The 22,269-nt window shown below is 42.9% G+C and overlaps 1 protein-coding gene across 1 annotated transcript in view; it reads left to right on the forward strand.

The window, feature by feature from the left end:
- The window catches only part of LOC132378075 (uncharacterized), a 172,767-nt gene that overhangs the window by 122,569 nt on the left and 27,929 nt on the right, over nt 1-22,269 (forward strand). The window contains exons 3-4 of the mRNA XM_059944796.1: nt 1,586-4,558; nt 9,437-9,578. The gene's annotated coding sequence lies outside the window, so the exon portion shown is untranslated. The remainder of the gene's footprint in view (nt 1-1,585; nt 4,559-9,436; nt 9,579-22,269) is intronic.

The following is a 22,269-nucleotide window of genomic DNA, read 5'->3' on the forward strand; positions in this document are numbered from 1 at the left end:
AATGGGAAGAGGTCGTGTCCTGGCTGGTGGGCGTCCTTAATGATGGAAGGCTTGGTTTTTGAAGATGCTTTTGGTGGTGAGGAGGCTTGTGCCCATGATGTAGCTGGTTGGGTTTACAATCCTCTGAAGCTTTTCCAATTCAATGCATCAGTGCCTCCATAGCAGACAAGCTACGCAACAAGCCTGAAGGCTCTCCACAGTACGTCTGCAGAAATTAGCTGGAGTTTTTGGCAACATACCAAATCTCCTCAAACTTCAAATGAGATACAGTCACTGGCATGCCTTCTTTATAATTGCATCAACATGCTGGGCTCCGGATAGACCTTCTAAGATGTTGACACCCAAGAACTTGAAACTGGTCGCCCTCTGCTTACCAGTTCAGAAAATTCTTCTCAAGAATATTGGGAAAACCAAAAGCATTATTTTTGATCTGTTTACTCTCACAGATAATTATCTTAAGTCCAAATTTTGACATTCTTTGGGATCCAAAGGAAAACATTCAATTCTATATCTGCTGTATCATCAAGAGTAGCTAGCTTTCATCCAGTAATATTGTCATTCTCTGTATTTTCCTCAGCTTAAAGCTTCCTAAAAGCCCTTCCTAGACCAAATTAATGTTCATTTTTCTATCTGTAAATAGTTGTTCAAAATTCTGCTTGGCACCTTGGTAAATTGATAAATTGGTTTAATTTTGTCACATATATGTAACTGCAGTGAAAATCTTGTCTTCCATACCATTTATGTAGATCATTACAGCAGTACATTGAGATAACCATAACAGAATCATAATAAAATGTTCTATTTATAGAGAAGGTCCAGTGCAGGTAGACACTAAGGATCAAGGTCATTGAAAGGTAGACTGCGAAGACAAGATTCCACCTTATTGTATTAGGGAACCAATCTTCTAACAGTGGGTAGAAGCTGCCCTTGAGTCTGGTTGTATGAGCATCTAACCCTGGTCCCACACACTAAGTTGCAATACATTAATGCAGTCTAACAATATTTAGATTTTAAATTGTCCATTCTTATTTTGGCATCCATTCCCTTTCTATTTCTAATTCTTTTCTGGTCGGAACAGTCTGAGATCTGTAAGACAGTTACTGATGATCCCTGGATTTAATTGTTGTCCATGTCTTCAGCACATCGATTCTGTACTCAGGGTTTGCTGCTTTAAAGTTCTCCACCTTTCTCTTTGTTCTACTTTTGTAATAGTTAGAAGATCAGCTTTATTTGTCCCATGCACATCTAAACGTACAGTCACTTGTGTCAAATCAAACCAGTGAGGATTGTGTTGAGCAGCCCTCAAGTGTTTCAACCCTAATGGCGCCAATATAGCATTCCTACAACTCACTATCCCTAACCCGCCCATCTTTGGAATGTAGGAGGAAACCCACACAGTCATAGGAAGAACTTTCTTGAGGTAATTTAATCAATAATCTAATAAACATATGAATCAGTGCCATAAGTTTCCTTGCAAGATATTGTTTTAGAGTAGGTGCCTCTTATTAATGTCTTCCAGGTTTTAGCTATCTTCCTCATCCTCACTTGCTCTGGACTCTTTCCCACTTATCTTCATGCTTTGCAGGCTCTCCCTTCCTCCACAATCCTGATGCCACGATCACCTCTCTAGTACAGTTCTAAACACAAGAGCTTCTGCAGACGTTGGAAATCCAGGACAACACACACAAGATGCTGGAGGAACTTAGCAGGTCAAGAAGCATCAATGGAGGAGAATAGTCGGTGGTTTGGTCTGAGACCCTTCATCAGGACTGGAAAAGAAAGTGGAAGAAACTCCACACAGTCTTACATAGTCCACAGCCTGAGAGAGAATCCTTCTCAAGCTGTCACAGAAAGACAACAATGTTTCAAAGGTTCGAAGATTTCAAAGGTACATTTAATGTATACAATATACATCCTGAAATGTTTCTTCTTCACAACCATCCATGAAAACAGAGGAGTGCCCCCAAAGAATGAACGACAGTTAAATGTTAGAACCCCAAAGTCCCCCCAGCTCCTTTCCCTCCCGTGCATAAGCGGCAGCAAGCAATGATCCCCTCCCCTCACCGGCAAAAAAAAAATTGACACCCACCACCAAGCACTCAAGCATGCAACAAGGCAACAGCAAAGACAGAATCTTACAGGACTCCAAAGACTACTCGTTCACCTGGTATTCGGTATACCACAGGTTCTCTCTCTCCATAATAAGGGAGAAAGAGTTGTCTCCATTTCACAGCGAGCGGGGAGACATAACATACAACTCACTGGTTTACAATGTTAAAAGTTTGTTGCATCGCTTCTTCCGAACCCTGTGCCCAAAGATCTCGGGTCCCTGGACACACGGCCTTAGGTCTTCCATTTCCTAGGACACACCGACCTTCGATCCGCCTGTCTCCAGAGCCACGAGATCTTGGCCCTCCAAAGGCGATCTGAGGTCTTAGGCCGAGCCCTTGGCATGCCAAATAACAACCAGTCGTAAAACCTCGAGAGTGGGTCCCATTCCCCAAAGAACTACAGTCAGCATGTCTTCAAAAGAACCCTGAAAGGGAAAAATAAAGATAAAGAATAGAATGTTAAATCCTATCCTTTCCCTGTCTCTGACCTATCTTTTGAACTGTTAGACTGAAAGAAGGATAACCAGTGAACAGGAATGGAGGCGCCATTTCTAATGTACAGTGAGATAGATTAGAAGAAGAAAATTAAAGTAGAAAGCCTTAAAGAGGGCCGGAGAAGTATGGATTAGACACACATGTGCCAGTTTCAGTTACAGTATGAAAAACTGATTGAAGAAAAAAGTAAACAAGAAAAAGAAGCCCAAGTAGCTGAGGCCTAAGTGCAGGGATTGAGGAAACAGTACAGCAATTTAAAGATGGCTATGAATGTGATAAAGAAATCAGCACATGAAATGAAACAACACTGGAGATCAGACAAAGTGTTTAAAGCAGATACAAGACCTGCTGCGTCAAGTAAACACTCGGCGAGGAATAATATGTGCTTTTGGAGCTGAAAGGGGGAGGAGGATGAAAATGGAGATATGGATTGGAATGATTTAGCAGATAAGGCGACCAGATATGTCTATGATGAGGAGCTTCCTCTTGAGGATCTCCTACCGACACACAACCAAAAGGGGCTGCTGCTGCCATTGGCACCATTGACACCCCCCCACCCCAGAGAGGGAGGAGCTGAGGCAGGAAATCAACAGCAGAATGTAACTTAGACTATCCCGCTCAGGGTACAGAAGCTGAAGGATATTGCTGAGGCCTGGCAATTAGTTACTGGAGAGCAATACACGGTCAACATGACGCTGAGGAAAGGAGATTGATTATAATGTGCTTGCGTCTGAGCATCTGCTCTGCTTTGCCAGAAGCACAGCGACATGCTGGGGGAGCAAATGGGAAGTTAAAGAATCTGATACTGACTGTTATGACTAATAACAGCGGGGACCCAATGGACCCATTAAGTAAATGTTACCAGAGGGTAGAGGAGCACCCCACTGCCTTTGCATCCCATCTATAGATGGAGTTTCGAGCGGTGCATGCATTAACATTAGATCGAGATCATTTAGGATCAGAACCTGCAAAGGGATAGTTAAGAACATTAGTGTCTCATAGCACCAACAAATCTAGAAAGATATTGGAACTGTTTGATCCTAGTGACCCTGCACATACTGAGGCATGGGTACCTAAGAAAATTATTAAAGCATGGCAGGGGGAAATGCAGGAGTTATATTATAACTTCAGGAATACTCCAAAGGCAGCTGAAGTTTTTTTTACCTTCAAGAAAGCACATGAGGTATTGTATGGGAAAGCGCAGGTCAGGGTAGAAGCCAGCAGAGTGATTGTACAGGAGAAGTAACAGAACACTGGAGTGCGCCTTCATTCAACCAGGGAACGTCCCATCACAGTGCTCAAATCTGCTGTTTCATCTGTAGTAATATGGGTCATTATGTCCAGAATTGTAGAGCAAGCAATTCATTTAACCTGAATCCTAACATAGATCAGAAAGGTCAGAATATGTTGGGACTTTGGTTAATTTGGGGGATGTCATGCTTTAAACTTGTTAATGTTGTTTACTTGTGCATGCTGAATAACTTCTAACATTTCTTTGTTTTAAAGTCTCAGCTCCTCAATTATGTCTGATTGTAAATGATTGTTTTGGTAAGTATAGAGTTCTCATCTTTTAAGAGGCTGGGCCTTAAAGTGGTTGCATGAATGTGTTGGGACTCCATCTAGCTGAGTTGACTTTTCCTTTGTTCTTTAAAAACTGGTTCAAACTGTTTCAAAACTGGGAATAAACTGTTTATTCAAAGTTTTACAGATTTTTGCAAAGGTTCTGAAAGCAGAGAAGTACAAACATTGATTCTTGTATTTATTGTCTGTGCTTTTGGTTTGTTTCTTTATCAGTTTTCCATGGAATTGGGTTTAGAGAGACCCAGATTCCACACAGGCCATGTGCAATCCAGGTTCAGGAGACGGAAATCTGTGCATTTTTATTCTGGATATGAGATGTCTACATTTCAGAGGGAAATCTACTCAAGTCTGTCATCCAGTTGCACCTCCAGGTAATTGTAGGCCCTTACCACATCCACATCCTCACCATCAACAGTAACAGGGAGTGTTGCAGGTTTAGTCTTCCTAAAGTTCACCACCACCTCCTTTCTTTTGCTGATGTCGAGCTGCAGATGATTCAGCTTGCACCATTCGCCAATATCCTCCACCAGAGCCCTGTATTCATCCTCCCGTCCTCCCTTTACACACCCAACTATTGCTGAGTCATCAGAGAATTTCTGCAGATGACGTGACTCAGTATTGTACCTAAACTCTGAGGTATACAGGGTAAACAGGAAGGGAGCCAATAGGAAATGAGGGCCCAGTGCTGCTTATAGTGTTAAGGATTCAAGCAACAATAAATATATGAGTGAGGCAGGGGTTTTTATAACAAATAACACGTTTATTAAACTCTGAAAAACAAACCCCCAAAAGTAAACAAACCACTCACGTAACCAGAAATCAGCTGCTGTGCGGCAGCTTAAACAGTTCTTAAAGCGATGTTGCAAAAACAGTTCTTCAAAGTAGTACTGCAAAAGTTCAAAATGCTTACAGTCCATTTAAGGGAGAGACTTTTTAAGACGATTTAAATTCTCTTTCAAGTCGTCTTGTTGCAGTTCCCAGTCGAACTACTTTTCCCACGAAGAATTTAGAAAGATGAAGAATGAAACGGCTTAGACACTGACCTTTCCTTTACAAAACTGTACTCAATCCTTTCTGCTATTCACAGGGATTAACACGGGAACAGTCAACGAATTCCTTCCGAATGAGGATCAAACAAGGTCGAACCTGTTTCACCATCGAAATCCACTTTCCTCGATCTTTTATCTCCCGAACTCTGATCTTCACTCTCCACTGATTCTCAACTAGCAGTATTATAAAGAAACTGCTGGCAATGACCTTTTAAACTTTAGGCATTAAATAAAACTCCATCTTTCAACTAAACTGCGTCATAACGTTAAATCATGCAGTGGCATGAAGTCAACATGGCAAATCCAGCCATGAACTGCCCCCCACCCCTCACAGGGAGGGGTCCTCCTTTTATACCCTGTAAAAAAAAACTGTCACATGACCTCTACTGGTGGGAAAATGACATCACTCCACCATCACAAGACCATTACCTCAAGTCCAGTATAGCTTCAACCCCAGTCACGTGACAAGTACACCACTGTCACGTGTCACATGTACGTAACAATAGTCAGATCTGACAGACAGCTCTGAAACTATGTCATGTAAGTTATAAATGAAAGCAAACTTTTATCCAGCAATCACTGGATGGTCGAATTAGAATGACTTAGTCAGGCAGCCCTGTCACTGCAGGGCTGAGATGCAATTGTAAAAGGTATTAAAATTTATACTTTCCTTGCAGATTATCTTCATTATACTGAAGAATCAAGTGGGCATCAGGGTATGAATACTAATGATCCCAAGGGACTATTGTATGAAAATAAAAAGGGAGTGGTGGAAGGAGATCAGAAAGCAGTGCCTGAAACCAAAGCAAAACCTTTATTTGATTTTTGTAGTTAGTTCCTCATCTGTGCAGGATAGTGAGAGGATATAAGTGAAGATAAAAGGATGCAGATTCAAAAAGGTGAAAGCTCACATCGGGTATACCAGAGGGAATACTAGTTTAGGTCCACTTACTGAGAAGCCCTTAGACAATGATGACCATGTTATGGTTACATTTCTGTGGGATCACGCTCATGTGAATTCACATGAGATATATCTGTTGGGGTGGTTACAGCAGGTATTTTCCAAAGGATACTTTGATCATTATTAGCTGTACACAGGAGAAGATTGTACCGGGGACAAGCAGAGTGAGAAGTTTCACAATGTGGGCAGATAACATGAGAACCCTTGGATATCCTTACGTAACCCACCAGCACGTGCTGTTGTTATGAATGGTACTGGAAAGGGATAGGTTTGTTAAGATGCCATCAAGGGGGAGACAATTGGTCTTGCCCCAAAGAAATGACAAGGTAGAGAATTGTGGTTTCAGTACAATTGTCCATTGTCTATTTTCCCTGTGAATAATCAGTCTTTCATGCAATATGCATTAGTGGGACAGACATACTATAGAGCAGCATTGGCCACATGTCATACAAAGAGCTGGAAACAATGCCCCTTGGGGAGTCACAATGTTGCAATTGGAAACCTGACTTTAGTTCTGGGTAGTGGAGGACAAACTTTGCCTCATCCAGCAGTAAAAGCAAGAATGAAGGAGAACCTCACAATCCAACAAACTGATATAGATGGATCAGTATTTGTGGGACTATGTTTTTTCCTAGTTGCAGGAATAGATGGACCAACAGTAAAGTAATTAAAACACACACCGGTAAGGAAAATAAAATACTGAGTGACTCAGTTTTGGAGTAAGTTTGGGAATTGTGAATTAAATGTTCAAATATATCCACGGGTGAGAATAGTATTGCATGCTGCTGTAATGCTCATTTTAAGTATGTTCATGATTGTATTGTTTAATGTATATCAATTTGGAAGGTGGGAGGCTGAAAAAATTCAAAAATTAAAGGATGATACTTTTATAAAACAGAAGAGACAATTGTAGGTATACAGAGTGTGTGGATTCACTAAGTAAATGTTAACATTATCTTCATATAAGTGTTGCACACCTACTGGGGGCTCCATGGTACTCATTAGAATGAGCGGAGGATAACGATCCTAAGGTAATTATCTTCAGAGCAAGAGAAGGAAGATGTTGGCCAGAAAAAAATAACAGTGAACAGCAATGGAGGCAGCTCTTTTGTGGGACTATCTTTGCAGCCACCATTTTGTGAACTGATTCTTGCTCTGCAATAACTTAATCAAAGCAATTGAATGTAGACACAGGGAGTTGCTGCTAATGATCTGCCAAAGCTGAGACCATTCTCTGATAAGCTGTTTATTGTGTAAAATGGCGGCTTGAGGACACAGTCTGTGAGCTTGTTAGGCCTGGGTTTCTGGATTGTGTGTGACCCAGTTTGACTGGTTTGAACCAGTGGGAGTTGAATAAAACAAAGGCATGAAGTTAAAGGTGAAGGTGTTTGAACAATACTGCTTGTAGCCCTGACCTACATCTAATGGGAGGAACACACACAAAGTGCTGGAGGAACTCAACAGGCCAGGCAACATCTATGGAAAAGAGTACAATTGTGGCAAAGTGCTACACACAGAGCTAGAAATAACGACACACAGTGTGTAAGCACAAAGTGCTGGAGGAACTCAACAGGCCAGGCAACATCTATGGAAAAGAGTACAATTGTGGCAAAGTGCTACACACAGAGCTAGAAATAACGACACACAGTGTGTAAGCACAAAGTGCTGGAGGAACTCAACATGCCAGGCAACATCTATGGAAAAGAGTACAATTGTGGCAAAGTGCTACACACAGAGCTAGAAATAACGACACACAGTGTGTAAGCACAAAGTGCTGGAGGAACTCAACAGGCCAGGCAACATCTATGGAAAAGAGTACAATTGTGGCAAAGTGCTACACACAGAGCTAGAAATAACGACACACAGTGTGTGAGTTGCACTCAAGACTGGCTTATTCAAGCTTCGCGGCACTGGCTTTTACACAGTTCCGTTCCCACCCTCTCCGGGCGGAAATGATGACAAAGGTGCATTACAAAAGTCTCTTCCCTTGCTCGGGTTTTCTCCCCTTGCCGGTGAAGAAGGCCCAGAGCCTGCGTGGAAAGTGGGTCACCACACAGTCAACGTTTCTGGCCAAAACTGGTGGGTGTTTTTCGTGTGTGTTGCTCAGACTTGCAGCATCTACAGATTTTCTCTTGTTTTACATCTAATGGGAAGTAACACAGGTCAGTCAGATGCCTCAAGCTAGCAAAACTGAAATGCAACATTTCAATTGCTATGTTTAAAAGTAAGGAGCTTCAAATGCAAGGCAGAGACAGCTCTCGGAGACCAACCTCTGTGGACATGTCAGAGCATAGACACCTTTCTGGAATATTACCTTTTCTATTCTTTGACTGTTCATGAAGAGTCAGAGAAACTTAACAAGCATGCACACAGGTTGTGTACATTCACATGCTTTTTAATTGACACAATAAAGGTACTTGTCAGTAAATGCAGATACTCCCTGGGCCTACCTCATCATTATTACTCAGGGGTATTCTTGTAACAACACCAAAAAGAAGTTGGAGATGTTGTTAAGCAGCACAGTCAGAAGGTGCCAGCTTTCGATGAGGCAATTCACTAACCCTTAAACATTGTTTTGGTCCACGTAGGTCATTAGCTTTCTGCAATGATATGCAGTCGCTGGCCTGTGGGCTCCAGAAGCGGAGAGCAGCATAACTTTTATAAAACTTTCTATTTGGCTTCCAGTCCCTTTTCCATTCAAGAATTTTGAAAAGCATTCTGGTTGCAATAGGAAAGCTGTTGTCCATATCCACGATGACAGAGATGATTCTGATTACCTTTAGCAGCTAAACAAAGTGAAAATCCCATCGTGATCCTCCCTGCTTCACACTGCAGGCAATAGTTTCCTGATGCGTGCCTGCTTTTGTGTGAAAAATCCGCTTTCCTTATTGTTGCTGTATTTATTTATAGGGGAAGGTGGTGGCAGCTGAACCTATCAACATATTATGTGTGCAGAACCACTTTCTCACAACAATTCCATTTAGCATTGATGTCATTATAAGCAGGTGTACGTATTTACGCTGGGAATTGTTCCAACAGCAGTGGCTGTTGCTTTATTTCAGCACTGTTACGTGGAATTGTGGATATAAAGGAGACGGATGTTTACAGGCTTACATGTAGGTGGTTTAGGTGCTTTTGGATTTGCACACTAATTTTGACAGAAATGTCCAGGGAAGAAAATCTGCAGTCCTGAAGCAGGGTCTCGGCCCAAAATGTTAACTGTTTATTCATTTCCACAGATGCTGCCTGACCTGCTGAGTCGCTCCAGCATTTCATGTGTGTTGCTTTGGATTTCCAGCATCTGCAGACTTGTTGAGCTTGAAAGAGAGTGACAAACACACAACAAAGAGGAGAAGAAGTTGAAAGCTGAGCAGGTACAAGGTGAGAGAAAAGACATTTGGAAGAGATAAACAGTCAAAGCAAAACAGTCTTTGACCTATTGGATAGAGGAACGAAAGAACTACAGGAATAGATAAATAGATAAGGAAACTAGAACCAGGGCTTAGAAAGAAACACAAAGAGGGAGAAGCTGAATAAAGCACGAGAGTGAAGGGTGGATGTGGATGTATAAATACTTTGATGAGGCAGTCAAGACAAGAAATTAAAACTAGTTGCCAAGAGAATAATGTTGGGCACCAGCTGCTGAAGTAGGACGAGGACTCAATCGAACAGGCACTTCCAGCTGAATTGTGAGCCAACATCCCCAAAGGGCTCTGGTAAGTAAATTGCATGTAACAATAGATAAATAAAAAGAGAAATGATGGATGAGTGATGATAAGGGGCATAGACTGAGTGGACAGCCAGAGACTTTTCCTAGAATGGAAATGGTTAATACAAGAGGGCATCATTGTAAGATGATTGGAGGAAAGTATAGAGGGGATGTCCTAGGAGGTTATTTTTAATACAGAATGTTGTGGGGCTATGGGATGCCCTGCCAGGGATGGACGTAGAGGCAGATATATTAGGAACATTTATGAGACTCTGGCACATGAATGAAAGAAAAATGGAGAGCTGTCTAGGAGGGAAAGGTTAGGTTGATCATGGAATAGGTTAAAATGTCAGTACAACATCGTGGACTGAAGGGCTTGTACTGTGTTCTAGTATTCCATGTCCTTTGTTCTATAAAATACCACTCAGGAGCACACCGGGGTAAAGTAGGAAGTTGTGCATCAGCAGCCCTTTACAGGGTTACCCTGCGTAATGTACAGGTTCTGCTTTTACATATATTCTTAAGTTGATTTTGTATGTGTCAGATTAAACCCAAAAATCCCTTGGTATGATAACCATTCTTCTTAAGCCCATCACCCCTATATTCGGGGGCATAGGACACTGACAACAGTTCACAGGCGTCCTCTGTCCAGGGCTGGTAAAGGTTCATCGTCACTGTGGTTTCCACTTTTGCCACAGCATTTCATACATCTGTGAGGCGAAGCTTCTTCCTCTCCCTGGGATGTGGTCTTCGGAGCTTCTGTAGCTCTGGGTTATTATGGGATGGGCTTGCTAGCCCAATGCCCAACCATACGCCTTTTACAAATGTGTTTGGGTCTGTCCATTGCAGAGTTGTAAGGCCATAAGATTTGGGAGCAGAATTAGGCCATTTGGCCCATTGCATCTGCCCTGCCATTTCATCATGTCTGATCCAATATTCCTCTCAGCCCTGATCTTCTGCCTTCTCAACATTTCCCTTCATGTTCTGAGCAGTCAAGAATCTATCAACCTCTGCCTTAAACATACGTAACGTGTGGCCTCCATGGCTGCCTGTGGCAAAGAGTTCCACAGATTCACCACTCTCTGGTTAAAGAAATTCCTCCTCATTTCCGTTCTAAAAGGACATCCCACTATTCTGAGGTGGTGTCCTCTGGTTTTAGACTTACTCGCCATTGGAAACATCTTCTCCGTGTCGACTCCATTAAGGCCTTTCGCCATTCAATAGGTTTCAATGAGGTCACCACTCATTCTGCTGAATTCCAGGAAATACGGGCCCAGAGCCATCAAATGTTCTTCATATGACAAGTCATTCAATCCTGAAATTATCTTTGTGAACCTCCATTGAACCCTCTCCAGTTTTGCAACATCTTTTCTAAGATAAGCAGCCCAAAACTTAACCTAGAGAATCTTACACAAGGACTCCCAAGTCCCTTTGTGTCTCAGTGTTTTTTGTATTTTCTCCCCATTTAGAAAATAAATAGCCCTTTCATATTTTCTACCAAAGTCCATGACCATACACTTCACAACACTGTATTCCATCTGCCATTTCTTTGCCCATTCTCCTAATCTGTCTAAATCCTTCCATACCCTCTCTACTTCCTCAAAATATTAAGAATATTATTTCTGACGAAGGGTCACGGCCCGAAACGTTGACTGCTCATTTCAACGGATGCTGCCTGACCTGCTGAGTTCACCCAGCTTGTTTGTACATGTTGACTTGACCACAGCATCTGCAGTGTACTTTGTGTTTACTTCATCAAAGCTACCTGCCCCTCCACCTATCTTCATATCATCTGCAAACCTTGCAACAAAGCCATCAATTCCATCATCCAAATTATTGACATACAATGTAAAAAGTATCAGAACCCTGCGGAACACCACTAGTCACTGGCAGCCAACCAGAAAAGCCTGTCTTCATTCCCACTCTTTGCCTCCTGCCAATCAGCCACAGCTTAATCCACACTAGAGCTTTTTATGTAAAATGCCATGGGCTCATAGCTTGTTAAGCAGCCTCTTAGAGTCCAAGTGCACAACAGCAAGTGATTTTCCTTTGTCTATCCAGCTTGATATTTCTTCAAAGAATTCCAATAGGTTTGTCAGGCAAAATTTTCCCTTGAGGAGACCATGCTGGCTACAGCCTATTTTATCATGTGCCTCCAAGTACCCTGAGCCCTCATTCTTAATAATGGACTCCAACATCCTCCCAACCACTGAGGTTCAACCAGCTGACCTAAAGTTTCCTTTCTTCTTCCTCTCTCCCTTCTTGAAAAGTAAAGTTGCATTTGCAATTTTCCAGTCTTCCAAAACCATTTCAGAATTTAGTGATTCTTGAAAGTTCATTACTAGTGCCTTCAGGACCTCTTTCAGAACCCTGGGGTGTACCCAATCTGGTCCAGATGACTTATCTACCTTCAGACCTCTCAGTTTCTCAAGAATCTTCTCTCTAGTTATGTTAACTTCACACACTTCATACCCCTTGAAACCTGAAACTTCCACCATATGTGTCTTCCACAGTGAAGACTGATGCAAAATACTTATTCAGTTAGTCCGTCATTTTATCGTCCCCCAGTGCTACCTCTCCAACATCATTTTCCATCGGTCCGATATCCACTCTTCCCTCTCTTTTACTCTTCATGTATGGGAAGAAGCTTTTTGTATCCTCTATATATTATTGGCTTCCTTACTTTATATCCTATCTTTACCTCCTTAATAACTTTTTTAGTTGCCTTCAATTGGTTTTGAAAAATTTCCCAATCCTCTAACTTTCTTCTAATTTTTGCTTTACTATAGGCCTTCTCTTTGGCTTTTATGTTGCCTTTCACTACTCTTGTTAGCCATGGTTGAGTCACCTTTCCTTTAGAATACCTCTTCCTCTTTGGGATGTATATATCTTGTGCTTTCTGAATTGCTTTGAGAGATTCCTTCCAGCTAGGATATTAGTCCCCCTCCAGTCCAGGTGAAAACCATCTCTTCTGTACAGGTTCCAATCCTGAGATCCTGCCTTTTAACTTAGCACCTAATTCCCTGAACTCCCTATGCAGAACCTCATCACTCATCCGACCCACGTCATTGGTACTTACATGGACAGGACTTGTGGCTGTTCATCCTCCCACTGAAGAATGCCAAGGACTCGATCTGAGATATCCCAGATCCTGGCACCCAGGAGGTAACATACCATCTGGGAATCTTGTTCTAGCCCACAGAACCTCCAGTCCATTCCCCTAACTAATAAATGGCCTATCATACAGCGTGCCTCTTCTTTCCCCTTCCCTTCTGAGTCACAGTGGCAGACTCAGTGCCAGAGACCTGACCACTGTAATTTTCCTCTGTTAGATCATCCCCCTTGACAATTTCCAAAGTGATATACCTGTTGTTGAGGGGGACAACCACTGGGGTACTCTGCATTGGCTCCTTAACCCCTTTCCCTTCCTGACTGTCACCCAGTTTCCTGTATCTTGTACCTTGGGTGTAACTACTTCTCTATATGTCATCTATCACCAGTTTCAGCTCCAACTCCTTAACATGGTTTGTTAGAAGCCACAGCTGGATACATTTCCCGCAGTTGTAATGGTTAAGGGTACTAGAGGGCTCTCTTCTTCCCCACATCCCTCAAGAGGAGCACTGCACTATTCTGTCTGACATCTCTGCTGTCCTAGCTGAGCAGATATAAAGTAGAGAAGACACATTGAGCTTTTCTTTCCTTTGCTTTCTCTGAGTGAAGCCTCAAAGAGCTAACGCATTAAGATCACCACTCTGAATGTGTCCACTCAGACCACGGCTGCTGCACTTGTCCCTGCCTTCCTTTACTTAATTAGTTATGCTAACCAATCCTCCATGTTATGATGAATGGCACAAGAGTAAGAAGAATGAACAAGTATTTAAAGTGGAAGGAGACAGAAAATGAGTTCTCCTGTTCAGAGGTATGAATTGTATGTCAAACATTAATATCACTAGCATATGTTGTAAAATTTGTTATCTGTGACAACAGTACCTTGCAATACATAATAAATTTTAAAACCAAAAATTACAAATTAAAATATACACATTGAGTGTGGATCTTTCAGGCTCATGTGCCTTCTTAATGGGAGCGATGTCGAAAAGGACATGCCGAGATGACGGGGACCCGTGATGATAAATACCGCCTTTTTGAGGCGTTGCTTTCTGAAGCAGTCCTGGCTGCTGGAGAGACCCGCGTCCATGTTGGAACAGGCTGGTATGCAACCAGTTAGAATGCTCTCCACTTTTGAATTTAATAATATTATCAGAATTTGTTCATCTACACAGGTGTCTGAAGTTGGGTGTTCACTACCCACGGATGGCTTGTATCTCAGCATTAAGGTAGCACCCTGTTCCCACTGCCCTAAGCTGTCAGTTTAGATCATCAGTTAAAGCTGTTAGAAGCCATGTGCCTCAGGTGTGATCTTGAAATCCTTTTTCTCTAATACAACAAAGATAGGAGACCTCTTCCATCTCAGCATAGTGGAAGCAAGAGTAGTTGCTGCCTCTCAGCACTAGGGATGTGGGGTTGATCCTGATGTTAAGCGCATTCTCTGTGGTGTTTGCCCTCCAGTCTTCACTCAGTCCTGCCCTCTGGTATTCACTCAGTGCTGCCCTCCAGTCTTCACTCAGTGCTGCCCTCTGGTGTTCACTCAGTCCTGCCCTCTGGTATTCACTCAGTGCTGCCCTCTGGTGTTCACTCAGTGCTACCCTCTGGTATTCACTCGGTGCTGCCCTCTGGTGTTCACTCAGTGCTGCCCTCTGGCGTTCACTCAGTCCTGCCCTCTGGTGTTCACTCAGTGCTGCCCTCTGGTATTCACTCAGTGCTGCCCCCTGGTGTTCACTCAGTGCTGCCCTCTGGTGTTCACTCAGTCCTGCCCTCTGGTGTTCACTCAGTGCTGCCCTCTGGTGTTCACTCAGTGCTACCCTCTGGTATTCACTCAGTGCTGCCCTCTGGTATTCACTCAGTGCTGCCCTCTGGTGTTCACTCAGTGCTACCCTCTGGTATTCACTCAGTGCTGCCCTCTGGTGTTCACTCAGTCCTGCCCTCTGGTGTTCACTCAGTGCTGCCCTCTGGTGTTCACTCAGTCCTGCCCTCTGGTGTTCACTCAGTGCTGCCCTCTGGTGTTCACTCAGTGCTACCCTCTGGTATTCACTCAGTGCTGCCCTCTGGTGTTCACTCAGTGCTGCCCTCTGGTGTTCACTCAGTCCTGCCCTCTGGTGTTCACTCAGTGCTGCCCTCTGGTGTTCACTCAGTGCTACCCTCTGGTGTTCACTCAGTGCTACCTCTGGTGTTCACTCAGTGCTGCCCTCTGGTGTTCACTCAGTGCTACCCTCTGGTATTCACTCAGTGCTACCTCTGGCATTCACTCGGTGCTGCCCTCTGGTGTTCACTCAGTGCTACCTCTGATGGTCACTCAGTGCTGCCCTCTGGTGTTCACTCAGTGCTACCTCTGGCGTTCACTCAGTGCTGCCTTCTGGCATTCACTTGGTGCTGCTCTCTGGTGTTCACTTGGTGCTATCCTCCAGTATTTACTTGGTGCTGCCCTCCAGTGGTTGCTTGGTGGTGATCTCCCATGCTCATTTGGTGCTGCCCTCTGGTGTTCACTTCATGCTGCCCTCCAGTGTTCACTCGGTGATGCTCTCTCTCTCTCTCTCTCTCTCTCTCTCTCTCTCTCTCTCTCTCTCTCTCTCTCTCTCTCTCTCTCTCTCTCTCTCTCTCTCTGTCCCTCTCTCTCTCTCCCCTGGATGTCTGACAGCCTTCTTATTTTCAATGGGTTCGGTTGCGGTCCTTTGCTTCATGGCTGTCTGTAAGGAGACAAATCACAAGGTTGTATAAAGTATACATACTTTGATTATAAAATGTACATTGAACCTTGAACTTCAGTTGTGCTATGGGATTGTTTTGTTGGGAGCCGTCATAGGTCAGTCATGCTCGATGGCTTCCTTCTGTGCTGTTATAAGTAAGTATACCTGCTGATCTCACCTGCAAATCTTCTCTGAGTTTCCAACTTTCACCTAATCAATTTTATCTTATCACAGAACCGTTGGGAGAGTTGGGGTGTAAGGGAGGGGAACAGTGACTGCATATCACTGTTCCCCTCCCTCACTAGGTAATGTTAGAGATCTAGAAGATTATAAGGCTACTAGGAAGGAGCTTAAGAAGGAAATTAGGAGAACCAGAAGGGGCCATGAGAGGCCTTGGTGGGCAGAATTAAGGAAAACCCCAAGGCATTCTACATGTATGTGATGAGCAAGAGGATAAGATGTGAAAGAATAGGACCTATCAAGTGTGACAGTGGGAAAGTCTGTATGGAACCAGAGGAAATAGCAGAGGTACTTAATGAATACTTTACTTCAGTATTCACTATGGAAAATGATCTTAGTAATTATAGTGATGACTTGCAGCAGACTGAAAAGCTTGAGCATGTAGATATTAAGAAAGAGGATGTGCTGGAGCTTTTGGATGGCTTAAAGTTGAATAAGTCGCTGGGACCAGACAAAATATACCCCAGGCTACTGTGACAGGTGAGGCAGGAGATTGCTGAGCCTCTGGTGATGATCTTTGCATCATCAATGGGGATGGAAGAGGTTCCCAAGGATTGGAGGGTTGAAGATGTTGTTCCTTTATTCAAGAAAGGGAGTACAGATTGACCAGGAAATTATAGACCAGTGAATCTTCCCTCAGTGGTTGGTAAGTTGATGGAGAAGATCCTGAGAAGCAGGATTTATGAACATTTGGAGAGGTATAATATGATTAGGAGTAGTCAGCATGGCTTTGTTAAGGGCAGGTTGTGCCTTACGAGCCTGATTGAAATTTTTGAGGATGTGACTAACACGTTGATGAAGGAAGAGATGTAGATGTAGTATATATGGATTTCAGCAAGGCATTTGATAAGGTACCCCATGCAAGGCCTATTGAGAAAGTAAGGAGGCATGGGATCCAAGGGGACATTGCTTTGTGGATCCAGAATTGGCTTGCCCACAGAAGACAAAGAGTGGTTGTAGATGGGTCATATTCTGTATGAAGGTCAGTCACCAGTGGGGTGCCTCAGGGATCTGTTCTGGGACCCTTACTCTTCATGATTTTTATAAATGAAGTGGAGGGATGGGTTAGTAAGTTAGCTGATGACACAAAGGTTGGAGGTGTTGTGGATAGTGTGGTGGGCAGGCAGAGGTTACAGCGGGACATTGATAGGATGCAAAACTGGGCTGAAAAGTGGCAGATGGAGTTCAACACAGATAAGTGTGAAGTGGTTCATTTTGGTAGGTCAAATATGATGGCCGAATATAGTATTAATGGTAAGACTCTTGGCAGTGTGAAGGATCAGAGGGATCTTGGAGTCCAAGTGCATAGGATGCTCAAAGCATCTGTGCAGGTTGACTCTGTGGTTAAGAAGGTATACGGTGTATTGGCCTTCATCAATCATGGAATTGAATTTAGGAGCTGAGAGGTAATGTTGCAGCTATATAGGACCCTGGTCAGACCCCACTTGGAGCACTGTGCTCAGTTCTGGTCGCCTTACTACAAGAAGGATGTGGAAGCCATAGAAAGGGTACAGAGGAGATTTACAAGGATGTTGCCTGGATTGGGGAGCACGTCTTATGAGAATAGGTTGAGTGAACTCGGCCTTTTCTCCTTGGAGCGACAGAGGATGAGAGGTGACCTGATAGAGGTGTATAAGATGATGAGAGGCATTGATCGTGTGGATAGTCAGAGGCTTTTTCCCAGGGCTGAAATGGTTGCCACAAGAGGACACTGGTTTAAGGTGCTGGGGAGTAGTTACCGAGGAGATATCAGGGGTAAGTTTTTTCCCAGTGAGTGGCGAGTGCGTGGAATGGGTTGCCGGCAACGGTGGTGGAGGCAGATACAATAGGGTCTTTTAAGAGGCTTTTAGATAGGTACATGGAGCTTAGAAAAATAGAGGGCTATGGGTAACCATAAGTAATTTCTGAGGAAGGCATGTGTTCCGCATAACTTTGTGGACCAAAGGGCCTGTATTGTGCTGTAGATTTTCTGTTTCTCTATCAGCAAAGAGTGTTAGGAGTTTGGAGACCTGAATAGAGTCCTTTGCATCTGCATAGGACGATGACTTTGCATTCTACTCCAACCATGAGAGATGCTGGGATTGGAGCAAAGAACAGAAACAACTATCTGATGTGGATAATTCACTCACCACAATGTTGAACAAATTCTACAACCTACAGACTCACTTTTAACAACATTTTACAACTCATGTTCTCACTATTATTTTTGTAATTGCAGAATTCAACATCCTTTGCACATTAATTGTTTGTCAGTCTTTGTTTCTGTATAAATATTTTGTGTAAATCCTGTTGTATTTCATTATTTTCCTGTAAGTGCATGGAAGAAAATGAATCTCAAAGTAGTGTATGGTAACATATAGTGCATGTACTTTGATAACAAACTTGACCTTGATTTTGACCTTGACAGCTGTTGCTGATAACTCACAGAAGCTCTTGAAAGCCTGGTTTTGAAAGAGCTGACCTATTCTGAAACAATACCATCAATTACGGTAATCAGAAATACACAATGCATGTTCTCATAATGAAAATAGGACTTGGTAGCTACAAGAACTGTTCAGCGGTCTTTAATACAATAAGTGTACCAATTGTTCCTGCTCCAAATTTGTAGTTTCTCTGTCTGTTATGACCAACTACATTCTCCCTGTGAACACATGGGTTTCTTCCAGGTGCTTGGTTTCCTTCCATAGATCAAAGATGTACCTATAGGTTGGTTAATTGGTCATTGTAAATTAGGCTAGTGTTACATCAGGGGTTGCTGGGTAGTGTGGCTCAAAGGTCCAGAAGGACCTATTCCACACTGTATCTCGATCAATCAATAAACAAAAATTAAGTAAACTAACTAACTGGACCTGCAGCAGAAAGCATAGTGAGTTTCAGGTTGTTTTATCGCTCTGATTCATTTTTAACCTGCAATTGTAAGGTTAGCACTCTCTCACATATAAATATTCAGGGATTTATCAAGCTCCAGACATTTTAACTGCAGGTGTACAAAATACACTAGTAAATTTTTCATATCAAACGTCTATTCCATACATATCACCAATAGAACCAAGGCACACTCTGTGATAATAGAATAACAAACATGAACTTAATAATGTACGGCAGTTTTCTAATCTCCAATAATCATTTTAATGCTGTAGTTATTGCCTTTTCAATCTCTATTATCTCTTGGCCTCTTCCAATCATTTTATTATTTCATGATATTGCTTTCCGAAGGCTTTTAGTTGTTCTGTTTCTTCCCTCATCCTATAGAAATATGTTGGTCCTAGACTTCCCCAGAATCTAATGTAATCACTTAGCATGACATATCCATTCATAACCTGACTTAACACATTGTGTGCTGATTCCAAGCATCAGTATCCTGAGATTCACTTCATGTGGATTCACTGTTAGAATGAGCTGGACAATTTCTCACTTCTGCTCGTTCTCTCACTACATTCTGTAGAGTTAATCTATTGGCTGTCAATGTTCAAAGTAAGTTTATACTATATAATACTCAGATGCATTTTTAAGGGCATTCACAGTAAAACAAAGAAATACATAAAAGCAATGAAAACCTGCACACAAAGGCTGATAAATGTTCAAAAGAAGACAATCTGTACAAATACAAAAAAATAGTAAATAAATAATATTGAGAACATGAGTTGTAGAGTCCTTGAAAGTGAGTTCATAGGTTATGGAATCAGATCAGTGTTGATGTGAATGAAGTTATCTATGCCTGTTCAGGGGCCTGGTGCTGTGGGACCTAAGGCTCCTGTACTTCTTCCTAATGGCAGCAGCAAGGAACATGGCCTGGATGTTGGGGGCCCTGGATGCTGCTTTCCTGTGACAGCATGTCTTGTAGCTATGCTCAACGGGTCTTTCAGACAGTCAACATTTCAGGTCAAGATGAAGTCCAAAACAACGACTTTCCATTTCCATCTACAAATACTCTCTGAAATGCTGAGCTTCTCCAGCATTTTGTTTGTTTCTCTTTTAATGTCAAACTTTGGAGTCTGTTGGGGGAGATGGCTCATCAGATGAAGGCAGCAGTAGCCAGGATCTTGGCACCGTGGGTGGCTCTACTGCACATGAGGGCATGAAAAAGAGTGGCGGAGCTGTTGTGGGAGGGGATTCCATGGCAAGGGGAATGGAGAGGAGCTTCTGTGGCCGCAAACGGGACTCCTGTATGGTGTGCTGCCTCCCAGGTGCAAGGGTCAGAAATGTCTCAGAGAGACTACAGGGCATTCCGAAAGGGGAGGGTGAGCAGCCAGCTGTCGTGGTGCACATAGGTACTAACGATATAGGAGGAAAGTGGGATGAGGTCCTACAATCTGAATTAGGGAGTTAGGAGTTAAATTAAAGAGTAGGACCTCACAGGTAATCATCCCAGGATTATTACCAGTGCCACATGCCAGCCTGAGTTGGAATAGCAGGATAGCTAGAATGAATATGTGGCTTGAGCGGTGGTGCAGGAGGGAGGGGTTCAGATTCTTGGGGCATTGGAACCGCTTCTGGGGGAGCTGGGACCAGTACCGTCCGGATGGTCTACATCTGGGCAGGGCTGGGATCAATGTCCTAGGAGATTGTTTGCTAGTGCTGTTGGGGAGGCTTTAAACTAATATGGCAGGAGGATGGGAACCCACACAGAAAAGAATACAGAGACCAAAGCTAGAGTTAGTGAAGAAAGAATTAACAGTAGATTGCATAAAAGCAAACTGCAAAAATCGCATAGATCACTAGATTCTAAAAGGACAATGAGTATAAAGGCACTTCATCTAAACCCCCGTAGTATTAGAAACCAGGTTAGTGAACTTGTGGCACAAATCAGCACCAAGACATATGATTTAGTGGCCATTACAGAAACCTGGATGCAAGGTGCAGATGATTGGGAATTAAATATCCAAGGGTATCAGGTAATACAGAAAGATAGGCAGGAAGGCAGAGGAGGTGGGGTGGCGCTCTTGATTAGGGATGAGATCAGGGCGATTATGAGGGACGATATAAGATCTACAGAGCAGAACGTTGTGTCCATATGGGTAGAGATTAAGAATAGTAAAGGGAAAAAATCACTGGTGGGAGTTGTCTATAGGCCACCTAATAAAAATATTGCAGTGGCAGAGGCGATTAACCAAGAAATGACTGAGGCCTGTAAGAACGGAACGGCAGTTGTCTCAGGGGTTTTAGCTTCCACTTAGATTGGGTGAATCAGGTTGGTCAAGGAAGCCTTGAGGAGGAATTCATAGAATGCATCCGTGATGCCTTTCCTGAGCAGCATGTTAGTGAACCTACCAGGGAAAATGTTGTCCTGTGCAATGAGACAGGTAAGATTAACGATCTTGTAGTCAGGGATCCTCTTGGAAAGAGTGATCATAGTATGATTGAATTTCACATTCAGATGGAGGATGAAATAGTTAGATCTAAAACTAGTGTATTATGCTTGAACAAGGGAGACTACAACGGGATGAGGGAGGAGTTGGCTAATGTGGATTGAGAGCACAGGCTATTTGGTAGGTCAGCTGAGAAACAGTGGAATACTTTCAGAGAGATTTTTCACACTTTCACGAAAGTATATTCAAGTCAAAAGTAAGGAGAGTAAGTGTGGGGAGAGCCAGCCTTGGATAACTAAGGAAATGAAAGATAATATCAAATTAAAAGCTCATGTTTACAAAGTCGCAAAGAGTAGTGGGAGACTGGAGGATCGGGAAAACTTTAAAAAGCAATGGGGAACAACTAAACAAGAAATAAGGAAAGGGAAGATAGCGTATGAAAGTAAATTAACACAAAATATAAAAACAGATAGCAAAAGTTTTTATAAATATATAAAGCAGAAGAGTGTGGCTAAAGTCAATGTAGGTCCCTTGGAGGACAAGAAGGGGAAATTCATATTGGGTGATAAGGAAATGGCTGAGGCATTGAACAACTATTTTGTGCTGGTCTTCATGGTGGAGGACACGTCTAATATGCCAAAGAAGGATATTATGGACGAAATGGGAGGTGAGGACCTCGATAAAATCACTGTCACTAAAGAGATAGTGATGAGCAAACTAGAGGGCCTGACGATAGATAAGTCCCCTGGTCCTGATGGGATGCATCCCAGAGTGCTGAGAGAATTGGCGGAGGTTATAGTAGATGTGTTGGTGATGATTTACCAAAACTCTCTAGACTCTGGGCAGGTCCTGGCAGATTGAAAGACAGCAAATGTCACGTCACTTTTTAAAAAAGGATGTAGGCAAAAGACGGGCAATTATAGACCAGTTAGCTTAACATCTGTAGTTGGGAAAATGCTTGAAGCTGTAATTAAGGAAGAAATAGTGAAACATTTAGAAAGGAGTGGTTC

The sequence above is a fragment of the Hypanus sabinus genome, chromosome 19 (assembly GCF_030144855.1).
Source record: "Hypanus sabinus isolate sHypSab1 chromosome 19, sHypSab1.hap1, whole genome shotgun sequence".
In the NCBI taxonomy this organism is placed as follows: Eukaryota; Metazoa; Chordata; class Chondrichthyes; order Myliobatiformes; family Dasyatidae; genus Hypanus; species Hypanus sabinus.